The sequence below is a fragment of the Rhinopithecus roxellana genome, chromosome 12 (genome assembly GCF_007565055.1).
Source record: "Rhinopithecus roxellana isolate Shanxi Qingling chromosome 12, ASM756505v1, whole genome shotgun sequence".
Classification (NCBI taxonomy): domain Eukaryota; kingdom Metazoa; phylum Chordata; class Mammalia; order Primates; family Cercopithecidae; genus Rhinopithecus; species Rhinopithecus roxellana.
The window spans coordinates 73,427,545-73,446,720 of record NC_044560.1 but is presented as its reverse complement, the minus strand read 5'-3'; the positions used below and the strand labels follow the sequence as shown (position 1 = coordinate 73,446,720).

Below are 19,176 nucleotides of genomic sequence, written 5' to 3'. Positions count from 1 at the left end.
GGTCTTCTAAATGAAAGAATCCTGAAGATTTTCTGGAAAAAGGGCATCTGAAACTTTTATGCAAAGAATAAAGTACTAAAAAGCATTCCACAAAAAAGAGAAATAAAACTTTTAGAGTATACTATGAATTATGTATTAAAGTTATACTCACAAAGGAAGACCAAGTTTCTGTAGTTCTGAAACTTCACATCCCTATATAAATTCTACTGTGCAGTGTCCAGGCAATGCCACTCCTCCAGAGAGAATTCTATGGCCACATCTCTAAATTGCAATGGTCTCTGGAAAACACACACACACACACACATTTTCACCAAGTGGCCATGGGTGGAATTTTTAATTTGACTTAAGGTGAAATGAGAGAGTAAAGACAATTGGTTCTGACTTATAGGACTGACTAAAATCAACCAATAAATTTTCAACACAGAAATATTCTCTAACGTATTCTCTAACTCTGAGAAAAAACAGCTGCGTAAGATAGACAACATCAGTTCATATGTGATATTTTTCTAGATAACAAAGTATAAAAGTAAAGGCATGAACATGAACATGTACATTTTTGAGTGCTATATTTACATCATATGGAATGAGTTCTGAATATTTTTCAGATGGAAAAGGCATATTGAATTAGAAGGCATCTCTCAAATTTTAATATGTACAAAAAGCTGAAGACCTTCTTATACAGGTTTTTTTTTCCCCAGAAGATCTGGAATGAAGTCTGATTTATTTATTTATTTTTAATTTTTTTGAGATGGAGTTTCATGCTTGTTGCCCAGGCTGGAGTGCAATGGTGCAATCTTGGCTCACCGCAACCTCCACTTCCCAGGTTCAAGCAGTTCTCTTGCCTCAACTTCCTGAGTAGCTGGGATTGCAGGAATGCACTACCATACTTGGCTAATTTTTTTTTTTTTTTTTGTATTTTTAGTAGAGATGGGGTTTCTCCATTTTTGTCAGGCTGGTCTCAAACTCCTGACCTCAGGTGATCCGCCCACCTCGGCCTCTGAAAGTGCTGGGATTATAGGTGTGGACCACCACGCCCGGCCAATTTCTTGAACTTCTAACAAGCTCACCAGTAATGCCAGTGTTTTTGGCCCAAGAAGGACATGTTGTCAAACATCCAGGAAGTGGAAGCGCCAATATTTTTCCCACTTTTTGTAGCCTGCAAACAGTTAAGAGTCTTCATTTTCCAAAGAAAAATATGTAGAAAAAAATTAGAAAAAAGGATAGTTACCAGATTGAATGTGATGGTTTATGCACGTCAGCTGCATAAACATACTTAATAATACAGAGAAAAATAACTCTATAGTGAAAAAAATCAGAGAGCTATTTCACCAATTGAGTCATTATTAATTTCACTAGGACAAATTTTTATTATGTGCTAATGCACACAGACGAACACAGCATCACTGTTGAAATATTCCTCCCGAAAAAAGTAAATTATACTCTGAATTTATGCAAACTTCAAAACACAGATAACTCCTATGTTCTGTAATTTTTAGTAGTAATTTTAAGTAGGCTTCATTTAGCACCCTAGAGAGCAGGTATCTCCTAATAATTTTTTTCAGAATTTCTGGGTAATAAATGCCATAATGCCATCCCATTTAAATAAGCATTTTTTTTTTTTTTTTTTTTTTTTTGAGATGGAGTTTCACTCTTGTCACCCAGGCTGGAGTGCAATGGTATAATCTTGGCTCTCCACAACCTCCGCCTCCCAGGTTCAATTGATTCTCCTGCCTCAGCCTCTCAAGTAGCTGAGATTCCAGGCACACACCACAACGCCCGGCTATTTTTTTTTTTTTTTTTTTGTATTTTTAGTAGAGATGGGGTTTCACCATGTTGGTCAGGCTGGTCTCAAACTCCTGACCTCAGGTGATCCACCTGCCTTGGCCTCCCAAAGTGCTAGGATTACAGGTGTGAGCCACCGTGCTCAGCCTAAATAAGCATTTTCCTAACCCTGTTCTGCATAGAGCTAATGGAACATACAGATGGAGCCTAAACATTACATGTACACCATCTTTACTAAGGACCACAGTTTTCCCCAATAGAAATCTTGAGTATCCACTTCTTTCCATGTTCAACAGCCACAAAGGGAATATTTTTAATGTTGCGGGTCATAAATTCCTGCTGAGAATTTTTCATGGCATATAAGAAGCTATGATGTAGAGAATGTAGAGAAGGCTCTGGGATATAGGAAAGAAATATTTTTCAGAGACTCTTGACTATCATAAGAATTTTAACAAGTAGTTAAACCAAACTCATTATGGAGGAAAAACACAAGCAGAGAACTAAAGTTTTGTGACTACTAAATGCATGGCAGTCCAGGAGGCAGAGCAGACACAGCTCTCCATCTGAGACATGTTTACCTGAAGAAAAGCCTTTTTTTTTTTCTCATTTTTCTCTGGAATTTTTTCTCAGATGAGGTTCTCTGAACAAATTACACCTCTAGCTTGAAAATATGCCTTTAAACGTGTCAGTACCACATGTTTACCTGCTAGCATGACATCACCTGTCAGAAAAAGCCCACCCATTTCTGTCCTTTAAAACAAAGAGACTCAGAAACAATGAGCTGCTCCATGAAAATAAAAATATAAGTATCTCTTTTCTGTCCTCAGGTGCCCTCCCCTGCCACAGACACCAGTAATTTCTGCTACAGTAATGGAAATATGCACCACAGTGACCTGTCCCTACCAAATTCAATCAGAACAGGCCCTGTGACCACCCTTTAGTCCAAAGGTGGAACTTAACTCTCATGAATGTATTTTGAAACCCTCATACTTGATTCTGACCTCCCATTAGAGCCACATGAGGCCCTTCATTAAAACAACATGGATGCTTCCACCCAGAACAATAAACAGAAGCTGTGGGGAGGACACAAGAGATTTCTGCAAATTGGCCATGTGATCCTAATGAGAAGCCTGGGCTGATCACCTCTAAGCTAAGCATTGCCTCTCAAGCTTTAATGAGCTTATAAGTCACTTGGTAATTTTGGCCCCACTTTATGTAATATAATTCTGGAGGCTTGAAAAGGGCCCAGGAATGGTTGTTTGAAACAAGTTCCCTGTCAATGCTGATGTTGCTCTCCCTGGGCTCATTATTAGCATCAGTTAGAGAAGCAGGCACAACACAGAGTTCCTTACCCTTAGCGCTCTTGTCGTAACCAAATACTTCTGGTACAAACAAGGACAACCCATCTCCATCCTAAAGATTTATATTCTTTGCTGGCTTTTAAAGTTTATAGAGGAAACAGAGGCAGCAAGGTCTAAATAAGCCTGTATTTAAAAAACATGTACCCATGTACTAATGCAATGTTTATTAACCAGTTAATATGTGCTCAACAGTGTCATACAGAGCACTGCTCTGGGCACAATGCATTATGTGGTTAAATTCTCATAACACCCTAGGAGCTAGTATTAAGGGTTTAATAATGTCCAGGATTTAGATAAAGGGCCCAGCATTTTTATTTCTTCTTCTGTTTCTCTGTTATCAATTTTTTAAATTTTTTTTAAAATAATTAAAGCTAAATATAGGCCAGGCATGGTGCCTCACGCCTGTAATCCCAGCACTTTGGGAGGCCGAGGACAGGCGGATCACGAGGTCAGGAGATTGAGACCATCCTGGCTAACATGGTGAAACCCCATCTCTACTAAAAATACAAAAACAAAATTAGCCGGGTGTGGTGGCGGGCGCCTGTAGTCCCAGCTACTTGGGAGGCTAACGCAGGAGAATGACGTGAACCCGGGAGGCAAAGCTTGCAGTGAGCTGAGATCGTGCCACTGCATTCCAGGCTGGGTGACAGAGCGAGACTCCATCTCAAAAAAAAAACAGCTAAATATAGTCAGATGAAAGAGATATAGAAATAAAGAGTTTAATATAGTTTAGTGTAAATGTTATTGTTCATATTTACATTTTTGTGACTTGCAGAGCAACTACTGGATCTGCAGGAAAAGAAACAAGTTGTGAAATAGAATGCTCTGCAAGCACTGGTTTCAATAGAACATTTAAAAACTAAGACCCTACAATACACACTTTATTGTTCCCATTTTTCTGCTTTTGGGTTTCAGGAACTTGTGAGCACCAGCTCTAAAAAGGCAGCAGGATTCACAGCCAAAACTCTGATCTCTTCTAATCAGTTCTGTGAGACAAGAGTCCAGGGTAGGGTCAGACCTAAATAAGGCCTCCAAAAAGGGTGAATCAGATCTTAAATCCTAGAGTTTCTGTAATTTTAATCTTTTCTAACTACTGCCCTATCAACTTTATACTATATATTAATACGCAATGTAAGCAAATCCCTGAAGGTTTTCTAGGGCATTTTTTTTTTTTTTTTTTTTTTGAAACGGAGTCTCACTTTGTCACCCAGGCTGGAGTGCAGTGGCATGATTTCAGCTCACTGCAACCTCTGCTTCCAGGGTTCAATTGATTCTTCTGCCTGAGACTCCCTAGTAACTGGAACTAGAGGTGTACACCACCATGCCCGCCTATTTTTGCATTATTAATAGAGACAGGGTTTCACCATATTGGGAGGCTGGTATTGAACTTCTGACCTCGTGATCCACCTGCCTCAGCCTCCCAAAGTGTTGGGATTACAGGTGTGAGCCACTGTGCCCTGTCTTTCTTTTTTTCTTTTTTTTTTTTTTTTTTTTTGAGACGGAGTCTCGCTCTGTCACCCAGGCTGGAGTGCTGTGGCCAGATCTCAGCTCACTGCAAGCTCCGCCTCCGGGGTTCATGCCATTCTCCTGCCTCAGCCTCCCGGGTAGCTGGGACTACTGGCGCTGCCACCTCGCCCGGCTAGTTTTTTGTAGTTTTTAGTAGAGACGGGGTTTCACCGTGTTAGCCAGGATGGTCTCGATCTCTGACCTCGTGATCCGCCCGTCTCGGCCTCCCAAAGTGCTGGGATTACAGGCTTGAGCCACCGCGCCCGGCCTGTGCCCTGTCTTTCTACAGTAATCTTATTAGAAAATAAATATGTACACTTAGCAAGGTAAAAGGAACAGAAATTATACAGCCAGGCATGGTGGCACACGCGTGTAACCCCTGGCACTTTGGGAGGCTGAGGTGGGTGGATCATGAGGTCAAGAGTTTGAGACAAGCCTGACCAATATGGTGAAACCCTCTCTGTACCAAAAATACAAAAATCAGCCATGTGTTGTGGCAGACACCCATAATCCCAGCTACTTAGGAGGCTGAGGCAGGACAATTGCTTGAACCAGGGTGGCAGAGGGCGTAGTGCACTGAGATCATGCCATTTTACTCCAGCCTGGGGGACAGAGACTCCATCTTAAAATATATATATATATATAACAATTCTTCCATTTATAAATATCCCTTTAGGTGCAGACATCAGAAGTCACAACAATATAAAGTGGCCGAAATAAAGCCCAAGGTTGTGGACACATCTATATATTATACCAACCGTGTGATGCATAATTCAACTATTTATCCAGTTGCTAGTCTAGACTAAAAATTTCTGGATTGTAGGAACCATGACTGCTTCATGTATTTTTTTTTTTTTTTGGTCTCAATTCTCTCATTTTATTTTATGTTGTAATTACTGTGTGTATATATTCCATTTACTGTATTTCTTTCTCTCTCTCTTTTTTTTTTTTTTTGAGACAGAGTCTCACTCTGTCACCCAGGCTGGAGTATAGTGGCACGATCTTGGCTCAATGCAACTTTGGCCTCCCCAGTTGAAGCGATTCTCCTGCCTCAGCCTCCTGAGTAGCTGGGATTACAGGCACGCACCACTACACCTGGCTAAGTTTTAAAATTTTTAGTAGAGACAGGGTTTCGCCATGTTGGCTAGGCTGGTCTTGAACTCCTGATCTCAGGTGATATGCCTGCCTGGGCTCCCCAAAGTGCTGGGATTACAGGTGTGAGCCACTATGCCCAGCTGAAACATGATTGACTTAGATGAGTTGACTTTGTGTCCTGCAGTCTTGCTAAGAGCTTCTTTGTAGATTCCTTGGGATTTTCTACATAGACAATCATATTGTGTGAGAACAGAGACAGTTTTATTTATTCTTTCCAACTGGTTATATGCCTTTTATTTCCTTTTTCTTGCCTGATTTCACTAAAGTAGGATTTTGAGTAGGATTTTGATTTCAAATAGGATTCGTAAAAGTGGATGTCTCTTGCCTTTTTCCTGATCTTCTAGGGAAAGCATTCAGTCTTTTTCATTACCTATGATGTTAGCTGTAGGTTTTTGGTAGATGATCTTTAGCAGGTTAAAGAAGTTTCCTTCCATTCCTACTTTGATGAGAGTTTTTGTCAGGAATGAATGTTGAATTTTGTCAAATGACTTTTCTGTATCAATTGATAATTGTGTGGTTTTTCTGTTTTAGTTTCTTAACATGGTGGATTATATTGATTGATTTAAAAATCTATCAATCTGGAGACCCAAACAGATAAACTAGTTGCTTCCATTTCTGAGACAGAGTCTTCCTCTGTTGCCCAGGCTGGCTACACGCATCCACCACCATGCCCGGCTAATTTTTTTTTTTTTTTTTTTTTTTTTTTGTATTTTTAGTAGAGACAGTGTTTCACCGTGTTAGCCAGGATGGTATCAATCTCCTGACTTCGTGATCCGCTCGCCTCGGCCTCCCAAAGTGCTGGGATTACAGGTGTGAGCCACCGTGCCCGGCCATTTCTCCTGTCTGTCATTAAAAAAAATCAGCTGAATTTGTCTTCAGTGGTTGAAATAAAACATATCCTTTTTTTTTTTTTTTTTTTTAAATAATGGAGTCTCACTCTGCCTCCCAGGCTGGAGTGCAGTGGTGTGATCTTGGCTTACTGCAATCTCCACCTCCCCGGTACTAGTAATTCTACTGCCTCAGCCTCCAGAATAGCTAGGATTACAGGAGACCAAAACCATAACCAGCTTTTTGTTTTCTGGGTTTTTTCTGAGACAGAGTTTGGCTCTTGTTGCCCAGGCTGGAGTGCAATGGTGCAATCTCAGGTCACTGCAGCCTCCACCTCCCAGGTTCAAACAATTCTCCTGCCTCAGTCTCCTGAGTACCTGGGATTACAGGAATGCACCACCACACTTGGCTAATTTTTTGTTGTTGTTGTTAGTAGAGATGTGGCTTCTCCATGTTGGCCAGGCTGGTCTCGAACTCCCCGCCTCAGCCTCCCAATAATTTTTGTACTTTTAATAGATACAGGGTTTCACCATGTTGACCAGGCTGGTCTCAAACTTCTGTCGTCAGATGATCTGCCTGCCTCGGCCTCTCAAAGTGCTGAGATTGCAGGCATGAGCCACCAACCTGGCTTAAAATTAAATATTTTTAAATTAAACTTTACTTAAGAGTATCTCCCCCCCTCAAGCTCTTGAACTTTGAGCTATCCTCAGTCTGAGTCAACACACAAAACCATGTTATGTCCCCCCTAAGAACATGCTGATTACACGGTAAGGCATCCTCTAATCTAAAATCTGATTTTCAACCTCCATTTGCCATTCCCCTCCCACCTCGTTTCTAGCCTTGTTTGTTCCTTTCTGGGAAAGAAAGCTCTTTTATGCCTACATCTTTGCAAGCCATAAAGATCTTATAGTTATTTGGTGTTTCCTCCTGTTGCAATATTTTTTGGAATTCTTTTTTTTTTTTTTTTTTTTTTTTTACATAAATCTAATGTTTTTATTTTACAAAGTTTAGAAATGGTCTCAAAACAATAACAACTTCATCATCAGTAAGACCTTCCCAGTTTCCTTTCATCTTAACCTTAACTGTATCTGCCTGTGGGACCCCAGCTTTCTAGGGCTCTGTAGCTTCTCTCGGGATAAAGGCTTCTTCTATAGCTGGGTGAGCAGGCTGGGACATCTGCATGGGTGGCTCCTCAGAAAGAAGTAACTGGGACTTTAATAACTTCCTGTTGCAGGCTTAATATTAGCCTTAGCTTGGAGTCACTAGGTTCAAGTTTTAATTTCCATGTCAGAGTTATTCACTTGATTTTCAAAACTAAGTGTTTGAAAAATCCAGTGAAATTACTTAGAGTGTTTACATAAGAAAAAGAAATTTTAAGGTGCTTACATTCATATTTATTATTATTATTATTTTTTGAGATGGAATCTCGCTCTGTCACCCAGGTTGGAATGTAGTGGCTGGATCTCGGCTCACTGTAACCCCCACCTCCTGGGTTCAAGCTATTCTTCTGCCTCAGTCTCCCAAAGAGCTGGGACTACAGGCATGCTCCACCACACCCAACTAATTTTTGTATTTTTAGCAGAGACAGGGTTTCACTATCTTGGGCAGGCTGGTATCGAACTCCTGACCTCAAGCAATCAACCAGCATTGGCCTCACAAAGTGCTGGAATTATAGGCATGAGCCACTGCACCTGGCTAAGGTGCTTGCATTTTATGCCTCCATAAGAAGAACAAATATATCTACTTCTTTCAGACAATATATGTCTTATTTTATTATTTGTTAAAAAATAATGTAGTAAAAAATTAGTCATATGGGAACACTTCTAGAAGTTACCATGTTTCATCACATACAATTTAGCATTAAACTCAGAAATCAAGACAACAGGATATAGAATGGAGATATTCACTGTCACAAATTTACCCTGCAAAAAGAGGAACTGATGTTTTGATGAATCTGTATAACTCACCAATTATCTACCACATTTTCCTACGAAAATATATTCATTGTCTACAGCCAAAATGGAAGAGAGATTTTCCCTATTTTTTTCTGTGATAGCTACCATTATAAAGCTAAGGCTTAGAATTCTGTTTGAAATCACTAAGACATAAAAAACACACCTGAGAAAATTCCTAAACTCACTCTTGGAAAGAAAAATGTAAATGAGAGTTATTAACAAATGGAATATATGATTAAATATTAATTTTTTGAAACTCATCTCTTTTATTTTCTTTGTAAATATTTTCTTACCTTTCAAGCCCTACTAATAAAATGCAGATTACAGTTAAAAAAAGTGATGCAGGTGGGCGCCGTGGATCACTTTAACGCCAGCACTTTGGGAAGGCAAGGCAGGTAGATCAATTAAGATTAAAAGTTTGAGCAGGGCGTGGTGGTTCACTGCCTGCAATCCCAACACTTTGGGAGGCCTGCGTGGGCGGATCACCTGAGTTTGAAAGTTCGACATCAGCCTGACCAACATGGAGAAACTCCATCTCTACTGAAAATACAAAAATTAGGCGGGCGTGGTGGCACATGCCCAAGGCTGAGGCAGGAGAATCGCTTGAACCTGGGAGGCAGAGGTTGCAGTGAGGCAAAATCACTCTATTGCACTCCAGCCTGGGCAACAAGAGCAAAACTCCACCTCAAAAAAAAAAAAAAAAAAAAAAAAAAAGACTAAAAGCTTGGGACCAGCCTGGTCCATCTCTACTAAAAACACAAAAACTAGCCAAATACAGTGGTGCACACTTGTAGTCCTAGCTACTGGGGAGGCTGAGGCATGAGAATCACTTGAACCCAGGAAGCAGAGGTTGCAGTGTGTCGAGATCAAGCCACTGCATTCCAGCCTGTGCAAAAAAAAAAAAAAAAAAAAAAAAGACTAAAAGCTTGGGACCAGCCTGGTCCATCTCTACTAAAAACACAAAAACTAGCCAAATACAGTGGTGCACACCTGTAGTCCTAGCTACTGGGGAGGCTGAGGCATGAGAATCACTTGAACCCAGGAAGCAGAGGTTGCAGTGTGTCGAGATCAAGCCGCTGCATTCCAGCCTGTGCAGCAGAGAGAGATTGTTTCAAAAAAAAAAAAAAAAAAAAAAAAAAAAGAAAGAAAGAAAGAAAAAGAAAGCAGAATCAACAACAACAAAAACACCTGACGTCAAAATAAGTGAACAAATCTTTTCAAGGTAGAGATCCAATCACCCACCCCATCCTGTTCACATGTTCAATAACCACTCTCCCAGGAGACACTGCTCTATGCCCCAGTGAGTGCCCCAAGTGCATTTTACTTTGTAAGTTTTTATGCCATCTCACTAGAGTCATTTTCTTTTGTCTTTTGAAGTGTTTTTCACAAACTTTTTACTATTTTTCTTTCACCCCCTCCAAGAGCATCCAGGGGGCAGAAATTATGTTTTCCCCTTAATACCAGCATCTGATTGGCTGACGAGCAGTGTGTCTCCAAGAAATGGAAGTTAGGTTGGGTGAAGAAAATCTTCATGTCTCAAGGGCTAGCTTTTCAAAAAAAAAAAAGTACACCAGGAGATGCCTTTCAGCCCCAAGGCTGCCACCTGCTCCCTTAAGAGGCTACACTCTATACTTCAGGTGGTCCTATGGGAGAAAATGACCCAAGAGCTAATAGTCACTAGCCACTCTAGCAGACATAGCCATGGTGGGTATCTTGGTTTATCCCCAGAAAGTACTAAAACCCAGGCCCAGAATAAAACTGAAGGTTGGCAGAGGACACATCACGCGATAATGTTTCCAGAGGGTAATCTTAACCTAAAAACATTCTGGTAAGTTCTCTGGAAAAATAAAAGAAAAAGAGGCACAGATATTTTTTTAAATACAGTGTCAGGGGATTATTCTTTGCTTCTTCTCATGGGAAATATTTACAAACAGAAAACATATCTCTTCAATAGTGCTGTGCAATGCTTTAAAAAATGATTGAGGAACATGGGGTACACTTGAGGCCCTGCTGGGGACAAATGTGAAAAACGCCAGGGAAAATCAGTCCCTTGCGGGTTGTGAAAATAATTAAGCGGCAGGCAATTAGACTGAGAAGGCTCTAGTCTTCGGATTCCTACTTGTAAAACAAAATGTAAACTCAAGTGGATTTGTTAATAAATTACTACATTTGGGGAAACAAATTCAGGCTTAAACAACTATAAACTGCCAATTAAGCTCTGATTGCATAACCAGGAAATTTCCACCTTGATTGTACAAACTAAGAAGCTGCCGGGCGCGGTGGCTCATGCCTGTAATCCCAGCACTTTGGGAGGTCGAGGCAGGCGGATCACGAGGTCAGGAGACGGAGACAATCCTGACTAACACTTCGAAACCCCGTCTCTACTAAAAACACAAAAAAATTAGCTGGGCTTGGTGATGGGCGCCTGTAGTCCCAGCTACTCGGGAGTCTGAGGCAGGAGAATGGTGAGAACCCGGGAGGCTGAGGCAGGAGAATGGGGTGAACCCGGGAGGAGGAGGTTGCAGTGAGCTGAGATCGCACCACTGCACTCCAGCCTGGGTGACAGAGCGAGACTCCGTCTCAAAAAAAAAAAAAGGAAGCTAGGTAAGTATACCTAACCAATTGTTGAATTTGATTTTCTTCATCATTGATTTTCCTTCAAGCCCCTCCCATGGACCACAAACTACAAACTATAGCTGGGTGTTCCATGATTCTTCAATCATTCTTTGATTAAATTATTTACTTTTTCTTTGCAGTGACTCCTATAATTTACTTTTTTCTAGACAGAGTCTTGCTCCGTCTCCCAGGCTGGAGTGAAGTGGCGCGATCTCAGCTCACTGCAACCTACACCTTCCGGATTCAAGCGATTCTCTCACCTCTGCCTTTGGAATAGCATTCACCGTCACACCCAGCTAATTTATGTATTTTTAGTAGAGATGGGGTTTCCCCATTTTGGCCAGGCTTATCTTGAACTCCTGACCTCAAGTGATCCACCCGCCTCGGCCTCCCAAAGTGCTGGGATTACAGGCGTGGGCCACCTCGCCGGGCCCCTAATTTTTTTTTTTTTTTTTTTTTTGAGACGGAGTCTCGCTCTATTGCCAGGCTGGAGTGCAGTGGTACGATCTTGGCTCACTGCAACTTTCGCCTCCCGGGTTCAAGCGATTCTCCTGTCTCAGTCTCCTAAGTAGCTGGGACTAAAAGCGCCCACCACTGTGTCTGGCTAATTTTTGTGTTTTAGTAGAGACAGGGTTTCACCATGTTAGCCAGGATGGTCTCCATCTCCTGACCTCGTGATCTGCCCGCCTCGGCCTCCTTAGGATTATAAGCATGAGGCATCGCACCTGGCCACCCTTCCCCATACATTTTTAATAAGAGAAAACAGAAACTGTGAACCCCACTGACCAAAGCTCTTCCCATTCATGAACCCACAATCTGAGTCAGGATTCTCCCCCGAAGACCCTCCTGTGCTCCCCGCACAATCTGGGAGAGACGCGGCGCTGTGGATGCAGAGCTGCCGTGAGAGGGTTTCCGCCAGGGCAGTCACTGAGCAGGGAAGAGACAGGACACCCGGGCCGGCTGTCAGCACAGCCTCCATCTTCTGGCTGAAGGGGACTGAGGCCGAGCTGGGCAAGGAGAACTTGTGGCACAGATTGTGGAGCTGACTGAGGCGAGGCCTGAGTTCTGCCACAGCCACTTCTCACCGGTTCCAACCAGCTCCACCCCCACCCCCCCCACCCACCCCCAATCGGGAAGTAGGACCGGCACTCTCACTATTTCTAGGCTTCCAGGGGTTCCCGGCGTCTTAGCTGTGGATCTCCCAATACCTGCAGGTCACAGGGCTACAGATGTTGGACCTCTAGGAGCACAGGACACAGACTAGTGAAGACGAGACCTAGAGCTCAGGATGCAACGAGAGACAAAGGCCGCAGTCAAACAAGGGAAAAGTCCTGTTAGCTCCAGCTGCGTGCCTGATTGGACGGTTTTCAGCCTAGCGTTTCTGATTAAATAATGCTTAAGGTCCCCGCCCCCTCAGGCCCTGAGTGACAGAAAACGTGATCAGGGCTGAATGAAGAAAAAAAGTCACAGCCTTAGCTGCAGCCTTTTTCAGGCAGGGCTTCCTCTCTGAGCTGAGCCAGGCCCAACCCAGAGCATGGGAAAATTCTATCTTTTTTTTACTCTCTCTCTTTTTGAATGTATTCAAAAGGTGAACAGAAGTTTTTTTTTTTTCTTTTTTTTTTTTTTTTTTTGAGACGGAGTCTTGCTCTGCCACCCAGGCTGGAGTGCAGTGGCCGGCTCTCAGCTCACTGCAAGCTCCGCCTCCCGGGTTCAAGCCATTCTCCTGTCTCAGCCTCCCCAGTAGCTGGGACTACAGGCGCCCACCTAGTCGCCCGGCTAGTTTTTTTTTGTATTTTTTAGTAGAGACGGGGTTTCACCATATTAGCCAGGACGGTCTCGATCTCCTGACCTCGTGATCCGCCCGTCTCGGCCTCGGAAAGTGCTGGGATTACAGGCTTGAGCCACCGCGCCCGGCCTGAACAGAAGTATTTTGCCGTCATATTAATAATACATAAAATTTTGGTTCAAGAAAAAATCAACTTTTACTTTGGTAATAGTGTATTATCAATACTAAAACTAATTTTAATAAACCTTATAAATAAATCAAATTTGTCATTTTTGACTACTCCAGATTTCCATATATATTTTGTAATCTCTTGTAATTTTTTAAAACTCTTTACATTTTATTTTTATCCAAATTCTTTTTATTTTTTCAATTTGAAACAACCTTTAAGCAATTTCAAACTATTATAGGAGATAGAAAGAAATCATTTAGGGCCAAGTTTGCTGGCAAGTGCCTGTAATCTCAACACTTTGGGAGGCCAAGGTGAGTGGATCACTTGAGGTCAGGTGTTCAAGATCAGCCTGGCCAACATGGTGAAAACCCATTTCTACTAAAAATACAAATAATTAGCTAGGTGTGGTGTTGCACACCTGTAGGCCCAGCTACTCCAGAGGCTGAGGCAGGAGAATTGCTTAAACCCAGAAGGCGGAGTTTGTGTAACTGCCCAAGGGGTTCACCTTGCCCTATGTCTAGACAGCTGATTCATCAAGATGGGGTAATTTGTGGAGGAAAAGTTAAATATTAAATTTGAACTTAATTGAACGTGGACACATTCAATAGCCACCAAGTTCTCAAACAGGTTGTGTGAGCTTCTTGAGGCATTTGTTCAGCGCTGTTTCAGAGAAATCTCTATTTCAATTTGTTTCTATACATTAGTTGTTGAAAAACAATAGACAATCGCAATAACAAGTTGACAGTTTTGTGTTCCTTGACCCCAGTCACAAATGGTCCTCGTGACTGGGCCTTATGCCAAACAACTGGTTACAAAACAGCTAGGGTACTAGACTGTGCGGAAGCTTCATGTGACCCTCCTCATCTGTGCAGGAACGAGTGACTGACTCTGGAGCCCAAGCTGTTGCTTCCTGGTCTGGTGGTGACTCCTCCATAGTCTGGTGAGTGAATCCTCCATAGTCTGGTGAGTAAATCCTCCATAGTCTGGTGAGAGAATTTTAAAATTCTATGCCTCCAATACCCCCAGTTCTCCTCTTTGGCGATTGAATGGTCCAGGTAAGTAGGTTCTGCTCCCTGTGCCAACCAATTGGATGAGACCCCTCAACAGGGGTCGTCAGACACCCTATACAGGAGGAATTCTACTGGCATCAGTTTGGTGCCTCTTGAGGTCAGAGATTCCATATACATATACACCAGTATATGTATCTCTTTTCCTTTCTCCTCTTCCCATTGCAATTTGCTTATTATATCAACATGCTTATTATATCAATCCAGTTATTACATTGATTTGCTTATTATATTATTTGCTAACTATATCTGTATTTCCATTTACGTGGCATAAAGCTTATTTACCCTTTTTTTTTTTTTTTTTTTTTGAGACAGAGTCTCCCTCTGTCGCCCAGGCTGGAGTGCAGTGGCCAGATCTCATCTCACTGCAAGCTCCACCTCCCGGATTCCAGCCATTCTCCTGCCTCAGCCTCCCGAGTAGCTGGGACTACAGGCGCCCGCCACCTCGCCCGGCTAGTTTTTTGTATTTTTTAGTAGAGACGGGGTTTCACCGTGTTAGCCAGGATGGTCTCGATCTCCTGACCTCGTGATCCGCCCGTCTCGGCCTCCCAAAGTGCTGGGATTACAGGCTTGAGCCACCGCGCCCGGCCGCTTATTTACCCTTAAAGGTATTGTGTGTGTGTCTTTTCTTCTCCCCTTGAACGTTTCCCACACAGAGTATTTTTGGCGTCACAAACAGGATTCGAAAACCAAACTGTGCTGCTTTTTGGCAGTAAGGACAGGGCTGGAAACTCGAGGAATTCCCATACCCATGGGTGGGAACTCCCCAATGTCGCTGTCAGTTCCTACAGGATCGAATAAAGGGGGGCAAACACAGAAATGAAGACAAAGACAAAAGATTTGTTTTAAAAGAAGGGGTTAGGCGGGGCGCGGTGGCTCACGCCTGTAATCCCAGCACTTTGGGAGGCCAAGGCGGGCGGATCATGAGGTCAGGAGATCGAAACCATCCTGGCTAACACGGTGAAACCCCGTCTCTACTAAAAATACAAAAAAAAAAAATTTAACTGGGATGGTGATGGACGCCTGTAGTTCCAGCTACTCAGGAGGCTGAGGCAGGAGAACGGCGTGAATGCGGGAGGCGGAGCTCGCAGTGAACCGAGATCACACCACTGCACTCCAGCCTGGGTGATAGAGCGAGATTTGGTCTCAGAAAAAAAAAAAAAGAAGGGGCCGGAGGCTTCTCGCTTGTAGTGAGCAGAAGGCAGCCCTGAGTTTCCACAGGCCTTAGTATTTATTAGGTAGAATCAATAGGGAGGGAGAGGTAATGGTTGGTCAGCTGCTTGATTTATCACATAATTGCTTTCTTCATGCAACAGGCTTCAGATGTTCCTATAGATAACCACAAGGAACACTGCGCCTGGGGCAGTGACTGCCCTCAGCACCCCTTCTGGCAGCAGATACAGTTTGTCAGTTTTCTTGACTGAGTTGTTCAGGATCCTCATTTTCTCTACCTCCAATACCCCCAGTTCTCCTCTTTGGCGATTGAATGGTCCAGGGAATCTGGCTTTTGTGAGAATTGAGAATCTAAATTAGTGCAATTTAAACCATTGACTGTGCGTGAAGTGCTGCAGAAGATTCCAGTAGACAAAGGAGATGCTGAAGGGATCTCCCGGAGTGAATGGTGTTTGCTTACTGCTTATGAGTTAATGTATCAAGATAGGGAATAGTTGCTATAAGAGACATGTGAGCTGGAAAAGGAAAATGCTAATCTGATTTTCAGACTGGCCCTGGCCCAATGCCAGGCCTATGTCTTGACTGATCAGGCTCAAAGCTACCAGCCTGTTGCTGAAGAAAGCAACTGTCCAAATTACAACGTGTCCGGATTACAACGTGTTCAAGCCTTGCAATGACAGGCATTATAATGTATGGTGGTATAATTAATAGTGATTAGTCGCCTAAATGCTCCATTTGAAAGATACAGAATGGTGAGAATAGATAAGAGTTTACCAACCAAATATCTGCTGTCTTTTTTTTTTTTTTTTTTTTTTTTTTTGAGGCGGAGTCTCGCTCTGTCGCCCGGACTGGAGTGCAGTGGCCCGATCTCAGCTCACTGCAAGCTCCGCCTCCCAGGTTTGCGCCATTCTCCTGCCTCAGCCTCCCGAGTAGCTGGGACTACAGGCGCCCGCCACCTCGCCCGGCTAGTTTTTGTATTTTTAGTAGAGACGGGGTTTCACTGTGTTAGCCAGGATGGTCTCGATCTCCTGACCTCGTGATCCGCCCGTCTCGGCCTCCCAAAGTGCTGGGATTACAGGCTTGAGCCACCGCGCCCGGCCATCTGCTGTCTTTAAGAGACTCACCCAACACATAAAAACTCACATAAAGTTAAGGTAAAGGGTTGGGAAAAAATAGTACCTGCAAATGTACCCCAAAAGCAAGCAGTAGTAGCCATTGTTACATCAGACAAAATAGACATGAAAGCAAAAACAGTTAAAAAAAAAAAAAAGACAAAGAGGGACATTCCATAATGATAAAAGGACTAGCCCAACAGGAAAATATCACAATTCTAAATATATATGCACCTAACACTGGAACTCCCAATTTATTAAACAATTACTACTAGACCTAAGAACTGAGATAAATGGCAACACAATGGGGAACTTCAATACTCTGCTGACAGCACTAGAGAAGTCATCAAGACAGAAAGTCAACAACAACAAAAAAATGGACTTAAATTATACCCTAGAACAAATGGACTTGACAAATATTCACAGACCATTCTACCCAACAACTGCAGGATATACATTTTATTCATCAGCACATGGAACATTCTCCAAGATAGACATATGATAGGCCATAAAACTAGTCTCAATAAATTTAAGACAATCAAATTTATATCAACTGCTCTCTCAGTCTACAGTGGAATAAAAGTGAAAGTTAACTCCAAATGAACCATGAAAACCATGCAAATACATGGAAATTAAATAAATACATGGAAATTAAATAAAAATAAAATTTAGGATCAGCCTGTTTCTGAATGATTATTGTATGAAATCAAGATGGGAATTCAAAAATTCTTTCAGTTGAACGATAATAATGACACAATCTATCAAAATGTCTGGGATACAGCAATAGTGGTGCCAAAAGGAAAGTTCACAGCATCAAGTGCCTACATCAAAAAGTTTGAAAGACCATAAGTAAACAACCTAAGATAACACCTCAAAGAACTAGAGAAACAAGAACAAGCCAAACCCAAACCCAGCAGAAGAAAAGAAATAACAAAGATCAGAGAAGAGCCCCATGGGGAGGGATGGCTCTAGTCTCTGTGGACCAGCAGACTTAGCCTATCTTCCTGCTAGTTCTGAGGAAATGGAGCAGCTCAGTTGAGTGGATTTCCCCCCAGCAAAACATCCCCCCTCCACCAAAGGACAGTCAAAGTGCTTTAGTAAGTGGGTTCTGCTCCCTGTGCCACCCAACTGGATGAGACTCCTCAACAGGGGTCATCAGACACCTATACAGGAGCTATTCTACTGGCATCAGTTTGGTGCCTCTTGAGGTCAGAGATTCCGAGGAAGGAGCGAGCACTCCTCTTTGTTGTTCTCCAACCTCCTTGAGTGACAGCTCCAGGCACAGGAGTAAACCAGATGAATAGGGTCTGAAGTGAACCCCTAGCATTGAAAGAAAAACAAACAGACAGCAATAACAGCATCAACAGGAAAAAAATGTACCCACAAAAGGCTCATCCAAGGCCACACATGGTGGCTCACACATGTAACCCAATACTTTGGGAGGCGGAGGGGAGCAGAGCACTTGAGGTCAGGAGTTTGAGACTAGCCTGGCCAACATGGTGAAACCTCGTTTCTACTAAAAAATACAAAATTAGCCAGGCGTGGTGGTGCATGACTGTAGTTCCAGCTACTGGATAGTCTGAGACATGAGAATCATTTGAACCTGTGAGGCAGAATTTGCCGTTAGCCATGATCATGCCACTGCACTCCAGCCTGAGTGACAGACTGTCAAAAAAAAAAAAAAAAATCTAAGGGTCAAGCAGCCTCAAAGATAGAAACTAGACAAATTCACGAAGATGAGAAAGAATCAACAAAAAACCGTTGAAAGGCCACAGTACCTCTTCTCTTCCAAATGATCAAAATGTCTCTTCAGCGAGGTGCAGAACTGGACAGAGGATGAGATGCATGAATTGACAGATGTAGGCTTCGGAAGATGGTTAATAACAAACTCTGCTGAGCTAAAGAAACACGTTCCAACCCAATTGGAAGAAGTTAAGAACCTTGATAAAAGGTTAGAGGAACTGCTAACTAGAATAACCAGTTTGGAGAGGAACATAAATGACCTGATGGAGCTGAAATGTTTGGCATGAGACCCAGTCACGAGGGCCCTTTGCCAACGGGCTCAAGGAATACAAAAAGGTTAACTTGTTCTTCAATAACTAACATATAGAAATAGATTGAAACACAGATTTCTCTGAAACAATACTGGGTGAATGCCTCCAGAGGGTTACACAACCCGTTCTGAGACTTGGTGACCATTCATTGCTTGTGTCCATGTTCAATTGAGTTCAAAATTAACATTTAACTTTTCCTCCACAAATTCCCCCCCCCCCCCCTTTTTTTTGAGACGGAGTCTCGCTCTGTCGCCCAGGCTGGAGTGCCATGGCGGGATCTCAGCTCACTGCAAGCTCCGCCTCCCGGGTTCACGCCATTCTCCTGCCTCAGCCTGCCCCCTAGCTGGGACTACATGCGCCTGCCGCCATGCCCCGCTAATTTTTTTTGGTTTCTTTTTTTAGTAGAGACGGGGTTTCACGTGTTAGCCAGGATGGTCTCGATCTCCTGATCTCGTGATCCTCCCGCCTCGGCCTCCCAAAGTGCTGGGATTACAGGCGTGAGCCACTGCGCCTGGCCAAATTCCCACTGTCTTGATGAAGGGGCTCTGTCTAGACAAAAGGCAAGGTAAATCCCTTAGGCTGTTACACAATCTCCGCCTCCTGGGTTCAAGA

General features: G+C 42.9%; 1 pseudogene; it reads right to left on the bottom strand.

Annotated features, from left to right (window-relative positions):
- Positions 1-14,978, bottom strand: part of LOC115900733 — a 64,195-nt pseudogene extending 49,217 nt beyond the window's left edge.
- Between the last annotated feature and the right edge of the window lie 4,198 nt (positions 14,979-19,176).